General features: G+C 46.6%; 1 protein-coding gene across 2 annotated transcripts in view; it reads left to right on the top strand.

Moving 5' to 3' along the window:
• The window catches only part of SH3RF3 (SH3 domain containing ring finger 3), a 215,760-nt gene that overhangs the window by 103,490 nt on the left and 99,970 nt on the right, over positions 1–12,300 (top strand). The window lies entirely within an intron of this gene.

The following is a 12,300-nucleotide window of genomic DNA, read 5'->3' as shown; positions in this document are numbered from 1 at the left end:
TGTTGTTTGGATATGTTCCCTTCTGGACTCAGCAAGGAAAGCAGGGGTGTCTAAAGCCCATGGAGGGTGCTAACTTACCTTTAAAAACCTTCACTGTGATGGGATCGATGAGGTTTACAAAGGCTTGAAGCGTGTGTATCAAAGCAAGGTTTTTACCTTGGTGTCAGCTTCTGAACAGTCCTGTTAAAATTGCATTAATTGGGCTTCCCTGGTGGCGCAGTGGTTGAGAATCTGCCTGCTAATGCAGGGGACACGGGTTCGAGCCCTGGTCTGGGAAGATCCCACATGCCACGGAGCAGCTGGGCCCGTGAGCCACAATTGCTGAGCCTGCGCGTCTGGAGCCTGTGCCCCGCGACGGGAGGGGCCGCGATAGAGAAAGGCCCGCGCACCGCGATGAAGAGCGGTCCCCGCACCGCGATGAAGAGTGGCCCCCGCTTGCCGCAACTGGAGAAAGCCCTCGCACGAACCGAAGACCCAACACAGCCAAAAAATAAAAAATAAATAAATAAATAAAATCAAGTAAAAAACTTTAAAAAAAAAAAAAATTGCATTAATTAAAGTCATTCTAAAACCAAAGCCTTTGTTTCATTGAAGAAGAGAGTGGATAATTACTTCTTGTAAAGCAGCTATGAAAAGCACAATTTATAACTTCTTAGCAGTCCCACTCCAAAAAGCTGGGCATGTGCAGGTAAAAAGACAAAAGGAGGCAGTGCAGCGTCCCTGCTCTGTCAGCCGGTGGCTCCCCGCTGTCCCCAGAGGCCCGCGTGTGCAGTGCCTTCCACGTGACGGGGAGGGGCTGGGGTCAGGGGCTGCTGGGTGCAGGGACCTTGCGCTTGGGATCACCTGTGTGGCCTCAGCCCTGTGGCCTTAGGAGCCCACGTGTGTCTCATCTCAGAGCCATCTGCACCTGCCCTGCAGCGGAGACTGGAGACCCGCCATCACTACGCTGGCCCCTCGGAGAGGCCACAGCACCTGTGGACACGGCGACAGCTCCCTGCTGGTCCCCATCTCACACCCTCCCACCCGCCCAGCCCTGCACGGCCGGAGGGATGCTTTGAGTTGGCAAAGCCCTTTTAGAGTTGTTTTTTATTTATTTATTTTTTTAAATTTATGGCTGTGTTGGGTCTTTGTTTCTGTACGAGGGCTTTCTCTAGTGGTGGCAAGCGGGGGCCACTCACTATCGCGGCCTCTCTTGTTGCGGAGCACAGGCTCCAGACGCGCAGGCTCAGTAATTGTGGCTCATGGGCCCAGTTGCTCAGCGGCATGTGGGATCTTCCCAGACCAGGGCTCGAACCCGCGTCCCCTGCACTGGCAGGCAGATTCTCAACCACTGCGCCACCAGGGAAGCCCAGCAAAGCCCTTTTAAAACACCACCAGCTGTCCTGACTTGGGCAGACTTCCCTCCTGCTGGTGTCACCACAATATCCTTCCACATGATCCTCTTACACCACTGAGTGTTTAATCGTCCGTCCCCGATGTGGGGATTCTCTCCTTTGTGAATGAACCTAGCATTAATCCCAAACTATGTTCTTCTGATTGGGAGACAGACGTAGGTGGATAGAAATCAAATGTATTTGAGGTTTGGACTCTAGAGTGAGACAGGGATTGAATTGTGACACTTCTACTTTTATATGGTGATTTGGGGACATTTACTTCACCTCTGAGTCTCTTTTTTGATGATAAAATGGAGTTGATAGGTTTCCGTGAACAAAGGCATTTAGGGAACCAACCTCAAAATAGGCACTCAACCAGTTCTGGCTTCCACCCTAGCTGGCTTCCTGCTTCTGTCAGATGCGCATCACTTTTTGTGTTGGCCCAGGATGCTCGTGGTGGGGGAGATGGGACTCCTCCACAAACCCCCGCCGCCTGGAGCTGAGACTCTGCGGACGGGTCGCCTGTACCTGTATTGTCCCGGTGGCTGCGTCTTGGAGAGGGTTGCCCGGGGGTGTGGAGCCCCTCAGCCCTCCTGTCAAGGCTGCCGTGCCCGTCGTGGGCAACCCAGACCCACTGCATGTCCTCTGCCCTGAGGGGCAGTTGGGATGCTTCCCGGGCTGGAAGTCTCGGGGACCTAGTGACCAAAGCAAGTGAGCCTGAGGGAGCAGGCAGTGCTGCATTCTGCTCGGGCTGGGCGGCTCCCGGACCCCCACCCTCCAGCTGGGCAGCAGCCTGCGGGCTCCTCCAAGGAGGCGGCTTTCCTAAGGGGACCGACCCCCCAGAGGCTCGGAGCAGGTTGGGCTCTGAAGTCTGTCCCCACCCAGCCCCTTCTCTCGGCGTCAGGCGGGGTTGGAGGAGCCCTCCCAGCCCCCAGCAGCGTCTGGAGCTAAGCTGCGGTGCACACCAGGAAGGAGGGGACAGCCCAGCAGCCGGTCCCTTCAGAGCCTCCCCTGGGACCCCGGAGCCATCGGGGGGAGTCTTGTGCTGCGTCTGCAGCAGAAGGTGCAGGGGGTTTGTGAGCTCTTTCCTTTGGGATTTTCCCCTTTCTCTGGGACCGGAGTGACCGGCGCTCAGTCTGCGGCTGGCAGTGAGGGACTGTCAGGGATGGGGCAGCGCAAGGTGGCCGCGGCCGTGGCCCGGCTGAGTGGGCGTCAGCGCTGAGCGGACAGGCCGCGTGGCCACGTTTCTGAAGGGCCATCCTGGTGTCTGCCCCTCGGTGTCTCTTGGAAGCCACTTGGTTGCAAGTAAGAGGAGCGGAGGAGCAGGGAGGCCCCCGGGAGGGCAGGCAGCCGGCCCGTGTCCAGGTTCCGTGCGTGTGGTCTGCCCCACAGCGCGTTTAGGAAGCTGTCAGGCCCCAGAGGAGCCGCTGCGGGAACTCTCCGGGTGTTTTGGGCCGGGCCTTCGGAGTGTGAGACGTACCTTTGACCTGGTGTTGAGGACAGTGCACTCCGCTAGCCATGCTTTGGTGTCTGGGGACTTAAGGGGGGACAGAGACTCCAGCCTCCTGGCAGGTCAGGGAGGGAAAGCCTCAGGCCTGGGCTTCCTAACAGCCCCATCTGTTTGCAGCTCGGCTTTCCCCCCGGTAGGAATCACGTACCAACACTGGGGAGTTCGGTGAGTTAATCAGAAATGCAGTTAAGGCCCCTTTAGGTGGTGCCCGACTCCTTTGCAAGTGCGTTGCCCACTGAGCCTGGGCGGGAAGGCAGTCCACTCCTTCCATGACCACTCTGTGTTCAGGGTCGCACGGGACCACCCCAAGGCCACCCACTTCCAAGGGAGCTCTGCCGCTGGGCCCTGGCCTTCGGTGTCCCTCAGAGCTTGGAAACGGGGGGACGGGGAGGCGGCACAGGGAAGGCCCCTGACCCGCGAGAGGAGCGCTTGCGGAGGAGCCTATAGGTGAAGTTGTCGTGCGTCTGAAAGTGAAACGATGTCGTGGAAGCAGCTTTTGTCCAGAAAATCCTCGATGCTGCCAGACTGGCCCAGACCTTGTCTGCCCCGCCGCCATCCCTCAGGGCGTTGTGGTGTCCGGAAGAGGCCCTTTGCTCCTCCGCACCGGGCAGCGCTGGGGACCCGGGGTGCAGGCCAGCCTGCCCACTGTCTGTCCACAGTCTCACTGGCCCTCAGCCAGGCCCCGTCACGCTCCACATCTCTGGCTGCTTCCCTCCTGAAACAGGAGAGTTGAGCACGAGGCAGAGACGGCACGGTACGGCCGGCAGATCCTGCAACGCCAACGCCGCGGCCCGGCCTGGAAGGGTGTGGGGGCCTGGACGGCGACGGCCCAGCGCAGAGCTCCCTGCTCGTCCGTCCGCTCAGCTGGCGTCGTGCCAGGCTGCCCCTCGTGACCGTGGCCCGCCCTGTCTCGCGTAGTTAGGGTTTGGGGGCGGTGGTTCTCCGCATTCCCAAGAGGCCGCAGAGCAGGTGCCTCCCCTGTCCTTGTCCTTGTGAAAGCACCGGCCCCGGGGTTGTGAAATACGACCGCAAATCCGAGGCCTGACGGGGATCCAGGCATCGCTCTCCCGGTCATGCGTGGATGGCGGGAGAAGGTGTTGGCTGCAGGACCACGGCATTTGGTGCTGGCGGCTCTGCGGTGTTGCCCGGCGCTCAGCACTCCTCACCGAAGTTGTGTCCCTGGCGAGAGCTGGGTTAGAGGCAGAGCAGAGCGGCGGGAACCCGTCCTCCGCGACCTCGGGAAGTTAGTCACTTGCTGGTGTTCTGGGTGTGGCTGCCCCCTGCAGAGCCCGGCCTCCCCCCCGAAACTGCGTGAGCTGAAGAGGAGCATCTGGTCCTGCCACGTCCTCGGGTCACGGCCCGGATTTGCGTCTGCTCATGTCCCGGCCTCGCCGGAGCAGTTTGATGTGACTGGATTCGGGACCCACGTGCTGCACTGCGCTGGGATTTTGCTGCACTTGCCCTGCGCGTGGGTGCTGAGCTTTCCGTGGTGAGGGATGCTTTCCTCCTGGTGCCGGGCACCTAGGGGATGCCCGGGGGATGCCGCTGAGCTGGGGGAGGCGTAGCTTGGCCCCTCGTGGCCCTCGGGTGACGACAAGCTCCCCGGCCTAAGAGGCGGGGCTCCTTTGGGGGCAGCTGTCCCTTACTTGGAGCTGTGTCTGCTTCTCAGTCACCGGAGCCTCCTGGGTGGCGCGCAGTGAGCCTGGATCCTCAGTGCAGTGATGAAGGCGCGGCCCCTCCTGGCCTCCTCACCCGCAGGCTTGGTGCCCACTTCTCTGGTTTTCTGTGCTTCACACTCTTCACCTCGTGTTGGCTTCCTCAGAATGCAACGTCCCTTTAGAGGTGCATCAGGGCCACAGGCAGGATTCAGGGCGTGCCGTGGCTTGTCCACACCGGAAAGACTGTGACCTTAAAACAAGCTTTTCATCTAAGTATAGTGTAATGTACCGACAGGTGTACTGATCAAAATTATGCAGCTTGGTGGTCGGAAAGAATATGTCCTATAACCACTACCCAGTGGGGAAATGGCGGGGTGCCAGCACCCCGGCGCCCAGCTCCCCTCCGTGTCTTCTAGCACTGTAGGTGCGCATGTCTGTTCTTGAACTTCCAATAAACGGATCGTGCAGAACCTACTCACGTGTCCAACTTTGTTTCCTCTCCACGGTACGTGTGTGAACTGCACCTATATTTTGTGAGTGCTATAGTCTGTTCACGTTCATCAGTCTGGGGTACTTTTAGCTATTTTTTTAAATAGACTCCGTTTGTAGAGCAGTGTTGTGTTCATGCAGAAGGTACAGGATTTCCTGATGCCCGCGCCCCCGCACAGGCGCAGCCGCCCTGTTATCCACACCCGCCCAGGTGGGACATTGTTACAACTGCTGAACCCACACTGACACTTGGCATTCCCCAAAGCACATAGTTTTTACATTACTGTTCACCCTTGGGGTTACATATCCTGTGGGTTTGGGCAAATGTGTAATGACACGTATGCACGTGTGTAGTATACAGAGCAGTTCCACCGCCCTAAAAACCTTTGTGCTCCACCTGTTCCGCCCTCCTTCCCCCCAACTCCTGGCAACCACTGTTCCTTTTACTGTCTCCATAGTTTTGCCTTTTCCAGAATGTCATATAGTTGGAATCGCACAATCTATATAGCCTTTTCAGACTGGCTTCTTTCACTTAATCATATGCATTTAAGGTTCCTCCCTGGCTTTTCATGGCTTGATAGCTCATTTCTTTTTAGCACCGAATAATATTCCATTGTCTGGATAGACCACAGTTTATCTATCCGTTAACCTACTAAAGGACATCTTGTTGCTTCCAAGTTTAGTTGCTATGAACATCCATGTGCAGGTTTTTTGTGTGGATGTAAGTTTTTAACTCCATCGGGTAAATGCCAAGGAGTGTGATTGCTGGATTGTATGGTAAGAGTATGTTTAGGTTTGTAAGAAACCACAGACTGTCTTCCAAAGTGGTTGCGCTATTCTGCATCCCCACCAGCAGTGAAGAGGGTTCCTGTTGCTCCACACCCTCACCAGCATTTGGTCTTTTCATTGTTCTGGATTTTGACCGTTTTAATAGAATGTAGTGTTACCTCATTGTTGTGTTAATTTGCATCTCCCTGATGACATATCATGTGGAGCATCTTTTCATGTGCTTATTTGCCATCTGTGTGTCTTCTTTAGTGAGGTGTATGTTAAGGTATTTGGCCCATTTTTAAATCGAATTGTTTGTTTTCTTATTGTTGAGTTTTATGAGTTCTTTGTATATTTTGAATAATAGTCCTTTATCAGATATGTCTTTTGCAAATATTTTCACGAGTCTGTGGCTTGTCCTTTTATTCTCTTGACAGCGTCTTTCACAGAGCAGAAATTTTTAATTTTAATGAAGTCCAGCTTATCAGTTCTTTCTTTCATGGACCAGTCTTTGATGCTGTATCCAAAAGTCATCACCAAACCCAAGGTCATCTAGATTTTCTCCTGTGCTATCTTCTAAGAGTTGTATAGTTTTGCATTTTACATTTAGATCTATGATTCATGTTGACTTAATTTTTGTGAAGGGTGTTAGGTGTGTGTCTAGATTCATTTTTTTTTTTACATGTGGATGTCCAGTTGTTCTGGCACCATTTGTTGAAGAGACTGTCTTTGCTCCATTGTAGTGCCTTTGCTCCTTCATCAAAGATCAGTTGACTACATTTATGTGGGTCTATTTCTGGGCTCTCTATTATGTTCCATTGATCTGTTTTTATATCCTATCGCCAATCCCACACTGTCTTCAGTACTGTAGCTTTATAGTAAGTCTTGAAGTCGGATAGTGTCAGTCTTTGTTCTTTTCTGTCAGTGTTGAGTTGGCTATTCCGGGTCTTTTGCGTCTCCATATAAAGTTTAGAATCAGTTTGTCAACATCCACAGAAAAGCTTGCTGAGATTTTTATCAGGATTGCATTGAATCTAGAAGTTGAGAAGAACATTGTGACAGTACCGGGTCTTTCTACCCATGTACGTGAGACATCTCTCTACTTGGTTCGTCTTTGATTTTCTTCACCAGAGTTTTGTAATATTCCTCATGTAGCTCTTGTACTTATTTTGTTAGATGTATACCTAAGTGTTTCATTTTTTTACATGCTAATGTAAACAGTATTACATTTTTTAATGTCAAATTCCCCTTGTTCATTGCTAGTATATAGAAAAATATTTAACTTTCATATACTAATTTTATATTCTGAAACCTTGCTATAATTGCTCATTGGTTGTAGTTTTTTGTTGATTCTTTCAGATTTTCTACATAGACAATCATGTAATCTGCAAACAAAGACAGTTTTGTTTCTTTCTTCCCAATCTGTATACCTTTTGTTTCCCTTTGTTGTTTTAATTGCATTAGCTAAGACTTTGACTATGATATTGAAAGGCTGTGGTTAGAGGGGACATCCTTGCCTTGTTCTTGATCTTAGGAAAAGCGTCACATTTCTCACCATTAAGTATGATGTTAGCTGAAGGGTTTTGTGAACGTCCTTTTCAAGTGGAGGAAGCTTCACTCTATTTCTAGCTTACTGAGAGGTTTTTTTTTTTTTAATCATGAATCGTTTGATTTTGTCAAATGCTTTTTCTGCATCTATTAATGTGAGGATGTGATTTTTCTTCTTTAGCCTGTTGATGGTGATGGATTACAGTAATTGATTTTTGAATGTTAAACCAGCCTTGCATATCTGGGATAAATCCTAGTTGGTCATGCTATATAGTTCTTTTTATACTTTGTTGCATTCAACTTGCTAATATTTTATTGAGGATTTTTGCAACTCTGTTCATGAGAGACATTTTAGTTTTCTTTGCCTACTGTGTCTTTGTCTAGTTTGTATAATTCTGGCCTCATAGAATGAGATAGAAAGTAGCCCTCCTGCTTCTGTCTTCTGAAATAAATTGTTAGAGAATTTGGCATAATTTCTTCCTTAAATGTTGGTAGAATTCAGAACCCATCTGGGTCTGGTGCTTTCTGTTTTGGAAGTTTATTAATTATTGATTCAATTTCTTTAACAGATATAGGCCTACTCAGATTGTCTATTTCTTCTTGTGTGAGTTTTGGCAGATTGCGTCTTTAAAGAAATTGGTCCACTTCGTTTATTAAATTTGTGGGTATAGAATTGTTCATAATATTTCTTTATTATCCTTTTAATGCCCATGAGATCTGTGGTAATGTCCCCTCTTTCATTACTAATATTAGTAATTTGTGTTGCCTCTGTTTTTTTCTTGGTTATCCTGGTTAGAAGCTAATTGAGTTTATTGATCTTTTGAAATAGCAGCTCTTTGTTGATTTTTTTCTATTGATTTCATGTTTTCAACTTCCTTGATTTCTGCTCGAATTTTTATTTCTTCTTTTCTTCCGTTTACTTTGGATTTAACTTGCTCTTCTCTTTTAGTTTCCTATGGTGGAAGCTTGGTTTATTGATTTTAGATCTTTCTTCTTTCCTGATATATGCATTCAGTGTTATAAATTTACCTTTAAGCACTACTTTCACGGCAGCTCATAAATTTTGACGAATTGTGTTTTTATTTTCATTTGTTTTAAAATATTTTAAGATTTCTCTTGATGTTTCTTCTTTGAACTAAATGTTATTAGAATTGTGTTAATTCCAGGTATTTTGGAATTTTCCAATTATCTTTCTGATATTGATTTCTAGTTTAATTCCACTGTGGTCTGAGAGCAGACATTGTATGGTTTCTGTTCTTTTAGCATTGTTAAGGTGTGTTTTATGGCCCCAAATGTCATGTATCTTGGTGAATGTTTCATGTGACCTCAAAGAAAATGTGTATTTTGCCATTGCTGGATGAAGTAGTCTATAGATGTCAATTATATCCAGTTGATTGATGGTGGTGTTGAGTTCAGCTTGGTCCTTACTGATTTTCTGCCTGCTGGGTCGTTCATTTCTGATAGTGGGGCATTGAAGTCTCCAATCTGTAACAGTGGATTCATCTGTTTCTCCTTGTAGCGCTATCAGTTTTTGCTTCACGTGTTTTGACACTCTGTTGTTAGGTGCATGCATGTTAAGGATTGTTATCTTCCTGGAGAATTGACACCTTTATCATTATGTAATGCCCCTTTTTATCCCTCATAACTTTCCTTGCTTTGAAGTTTGCTTTTCCTGAAATTAGTATAGTTACTCCTGCTTTCTTTTGATTAGTGTTAGCATGGTATATCTTTCCTTATCTCTTTACTTTTAATTTATATATATCTTTATATTTAAAATGCGCTTCTGGTACATAACATATAGTAGGGTATTGTTTTTTTGATCTACCCTGACAATCTCTGTCTTTCAATTTGTACATTTAGACTATTGCTATTCAAAGTGATTATTGATACTGTTGAATTAATATTTACCCCATTTGTTGTCTTTGACTTTTGTTCCTGTTTTTGTTTTCCATCCTTTTTTTGCCTTTTGCAGTTTTAACTAGGCAATTTAAATGATTTCATTTTCTCTCCTGTCTTAGCATATCAGTTGTACCTTGAAAAAACTTTTTTTGTGGTTGGCCTAGAGATTGCAATATGCATTTACAACTAATCCAGGTCCACATTCAGATAACACTGTACTGTTTCACAGGTAGTGCAGGTACCTTATAATCACAAAATAATCCTAATTCCTTCCTCCTGTCCTTTTTGTCATTGCTGTTATTCATTTAACTTATATATAAACATACATAAGTGTATATATATATATATACACAAACACTATATATATGATATACATATATATGGTATGTACATAAGCATATGTAATTAGATACATTGTTGCTATTATTATTTTGAACAAACTGTTTTTTTAATTTTTCCTTTACTTATTCCTTCTCCAATGTTCTTTCTTTATGTAGAATCAAGGTTTTGACCTATGTACCTTTTCTTCTCTCTAAAGAACTTCTTTTAACATTTCTTGCAAGGCAGGTCTACTGGCAACAAATTCCCTCAATTTTTGTTTGTCTCAGAAAGTCTTTATTTCTTTCTCACTATTGAAGGGTTATTTTTCAGGGTAGAGAATTCTCAGTCATTATTGTGTCAAATATTTCTTTTGTTCCTTTTTTTCTTTTCCTTCCTATATTCTTGTTACGTGTATATTACACCTCTTGTAGTTATCCTGCCGTTTTGGGATATTCTGTTCTGTTTTGGGTTTTTGTTTATTTTCTTTTTCAGTCTTTGTTCTCTTTGCTTTGCGGTTTTGGAAGTTTCTGTTGAGACATCCTTAAACTCAGAGATTCTTTCTTCAGCTGTTAAATCTACTAATAAGCTTATAAAAGGCATTCTTTATTTGTTACAGTGTTTTGATCTCCAGCATTTCTTTTTGCTTCTTTCTTGGACTTACTATCTCTCAGTTTGCATTGCCTACCTGTTCTTTCATGCTGTCTACTTAATGTATTAGAGCCCTTAGCACAGTTGTTTTAAATTCCCTGTTTGATAATTCCACCATTCCTGCCATATCTGAGTCTGGTTCTGATGCTTGCTCTGTCTCTTCAAACTGTTCTTTGCCTTTTAGGATGTCTAGTAATTTTTTTTTTCCTTGTTGATATTTGGACATAAAATGCCTGTTTTTCTTTTAAAGTATGTGTCTCTCTTTCCTGCTGTGTCTCTTACGTCCTTATGTAGCAAGGATATTAGGTCTTTGTCTCCAGTTTGTCCTGCAAGTATTTTTCTAGAGTATTTCCCTTTTTGTTTTGTTCTTGCTGTTCTTAACATAGAGAATTTCATTTTTCTGTAACCAAATCTTTGTTATTTACTTCTTTTTTTTTTTTTCCAAAGCAGGAGCTTGTTTTTATTTATTTATTTATTTATTTTTGGCTGTGTTGGGTCTTTCGTTTCTGTGCGAGGGCTTTCTTTAGCTGCGGCGAGCGGGGGCCACTCTTCATCTCAGTGCGCGGGCCTCTCACTATCGCGGCCTCTCTTGTTGCGGAGCACAGGCTCCAGACGCGCAGGCTCAGTAGTTGTGGCTCACGGACCTAGTTGCTTCGTGGCATGTGGAATCTTCCCAGACCAGGGCTCGAACCCGTGTCCCCTGCATTGGCAGGCAGACTCTCAACCACTGCGCCACCAGGGAAGCCCCTGTTATTTACTTCTTAAGACCATTCCCCACCTCAAGATTAAACATCTATTCACGTTTTCTTCTTGGTTATTCAAGGTTTTTTTCTAACATTTAAATCTTTAATACTTAGGGAATTAATTTTGGCATATACAGTGAATTAGAGAATTAATTTTGTTTTTTTAATGATTAGCCAATTTTAATCACATTTTCTAACTGGTTATTGCTGGTAGATGGGAAACCCAATGATTTTCATGTATTTATTTTAAAATTATCAGCCTTTCTCAAATTCTTATTCTAATTTTAAACTACTGCTCTATTTTTCTAGGTAGAAAATCATATGATTTTTCTTCCCAATATTTATACTTCCTATTTTTTTCCTTTTATTTCTATGGCTCTAATTTCTAGACCAGTCTCAAATAACCGTGTAGATATTATGGTATTTTATTTTTTACCAAAATTAATCTGGTATTTTTTCTTTTTAACTTTTAATTTTACAAAATTAAATGTCTTTTTTTGTTTTATTTTGCTCTTGCAAAAGCTCTGGCTTGTAGGAAGCCTTCAGTTACCTTTTCCTTTGCACCGTTGGCGAGGTCTTGGGGGCCGCCCTTTGGCTGAGTCTGAGTGGAGTTTATTATGGGTACAGGGCTCTCCTGGTCATGAACTTTATGTGAGATAAGCAAGGTGCCCTCTCTGCTCATCCCTTCTCAAGCCACTCGGCCACTTTGGCCCTAATGCTTATCAGGAAAGCCCGCCACCTTGATGGCCGAGCACTGACTACAAGGAAACTCTTGTCGGTGTCACCCTGCCGTGGAGAACCAGCCACCCCGAAACGTGGGAAAGCCTAGATTCCCTCAGTGTCTGTTGCGTTTTCTAGACTGTATCAATTGGGAAAAGAAATATTTTGAAGTCACACAGCCCTTGTTATTTGGTACTTGTTTAAGCTGGGAAATTGGGGTGAGGACCTGGAGAAGGAGGGGTGCGGTTGCCCCTGTGCTGTCCCCTAAACCCCTAGGAGGGGGAGGTTTGGAAGGGAGCATGGGGACCTGCCAGTACAGACTCCCGGCCTTGCCTTTCCCGCCCCATGTCCTCTGGGAGGCACGTCCAGCGCCCATCACCTCATCCCCCCTCGCCCCAGATAAACTCCCCAAACTGTGCGGCCCCTCCTTTCGCAGGGAAGCAGCTTCTCCGGTGATGTCAGGAAGTCCATTGGCCTGGAACATCCCTCTGACCCCAGGGGCCCACACCCCACATCACTGCTTCACACGAAGGGGTCGAAGGCCCCTTGGTAAGGCAGGCTGTGCTTTCAGACCCAGCCGGACCCACAAGGCTGCTCTGGCTGTCAGCTCCTGAGCGCACTGC

The sequence above is a fragment of the Balaenoptera acutorostrata genome, chromosome 12, assembly GCF_949987535.1.
Source record: "Balaenoptera acutorostrata chromosome 12, mBalAcu1.1, whole genome shotgun sequence".
Classification (NCBI taxonomy): domain Eukaryota; kingdom Metazoa; phylum Chordata; class Mammalia; order Artiodactyla; family Balaenopteridae; genus Balaenoptera; species Balaenoptera acutorostrata.
Note: the sequence above shows the minus strand (reverse complement) of the source record. Positions and strands in the feature narration are given on the sequence as shown.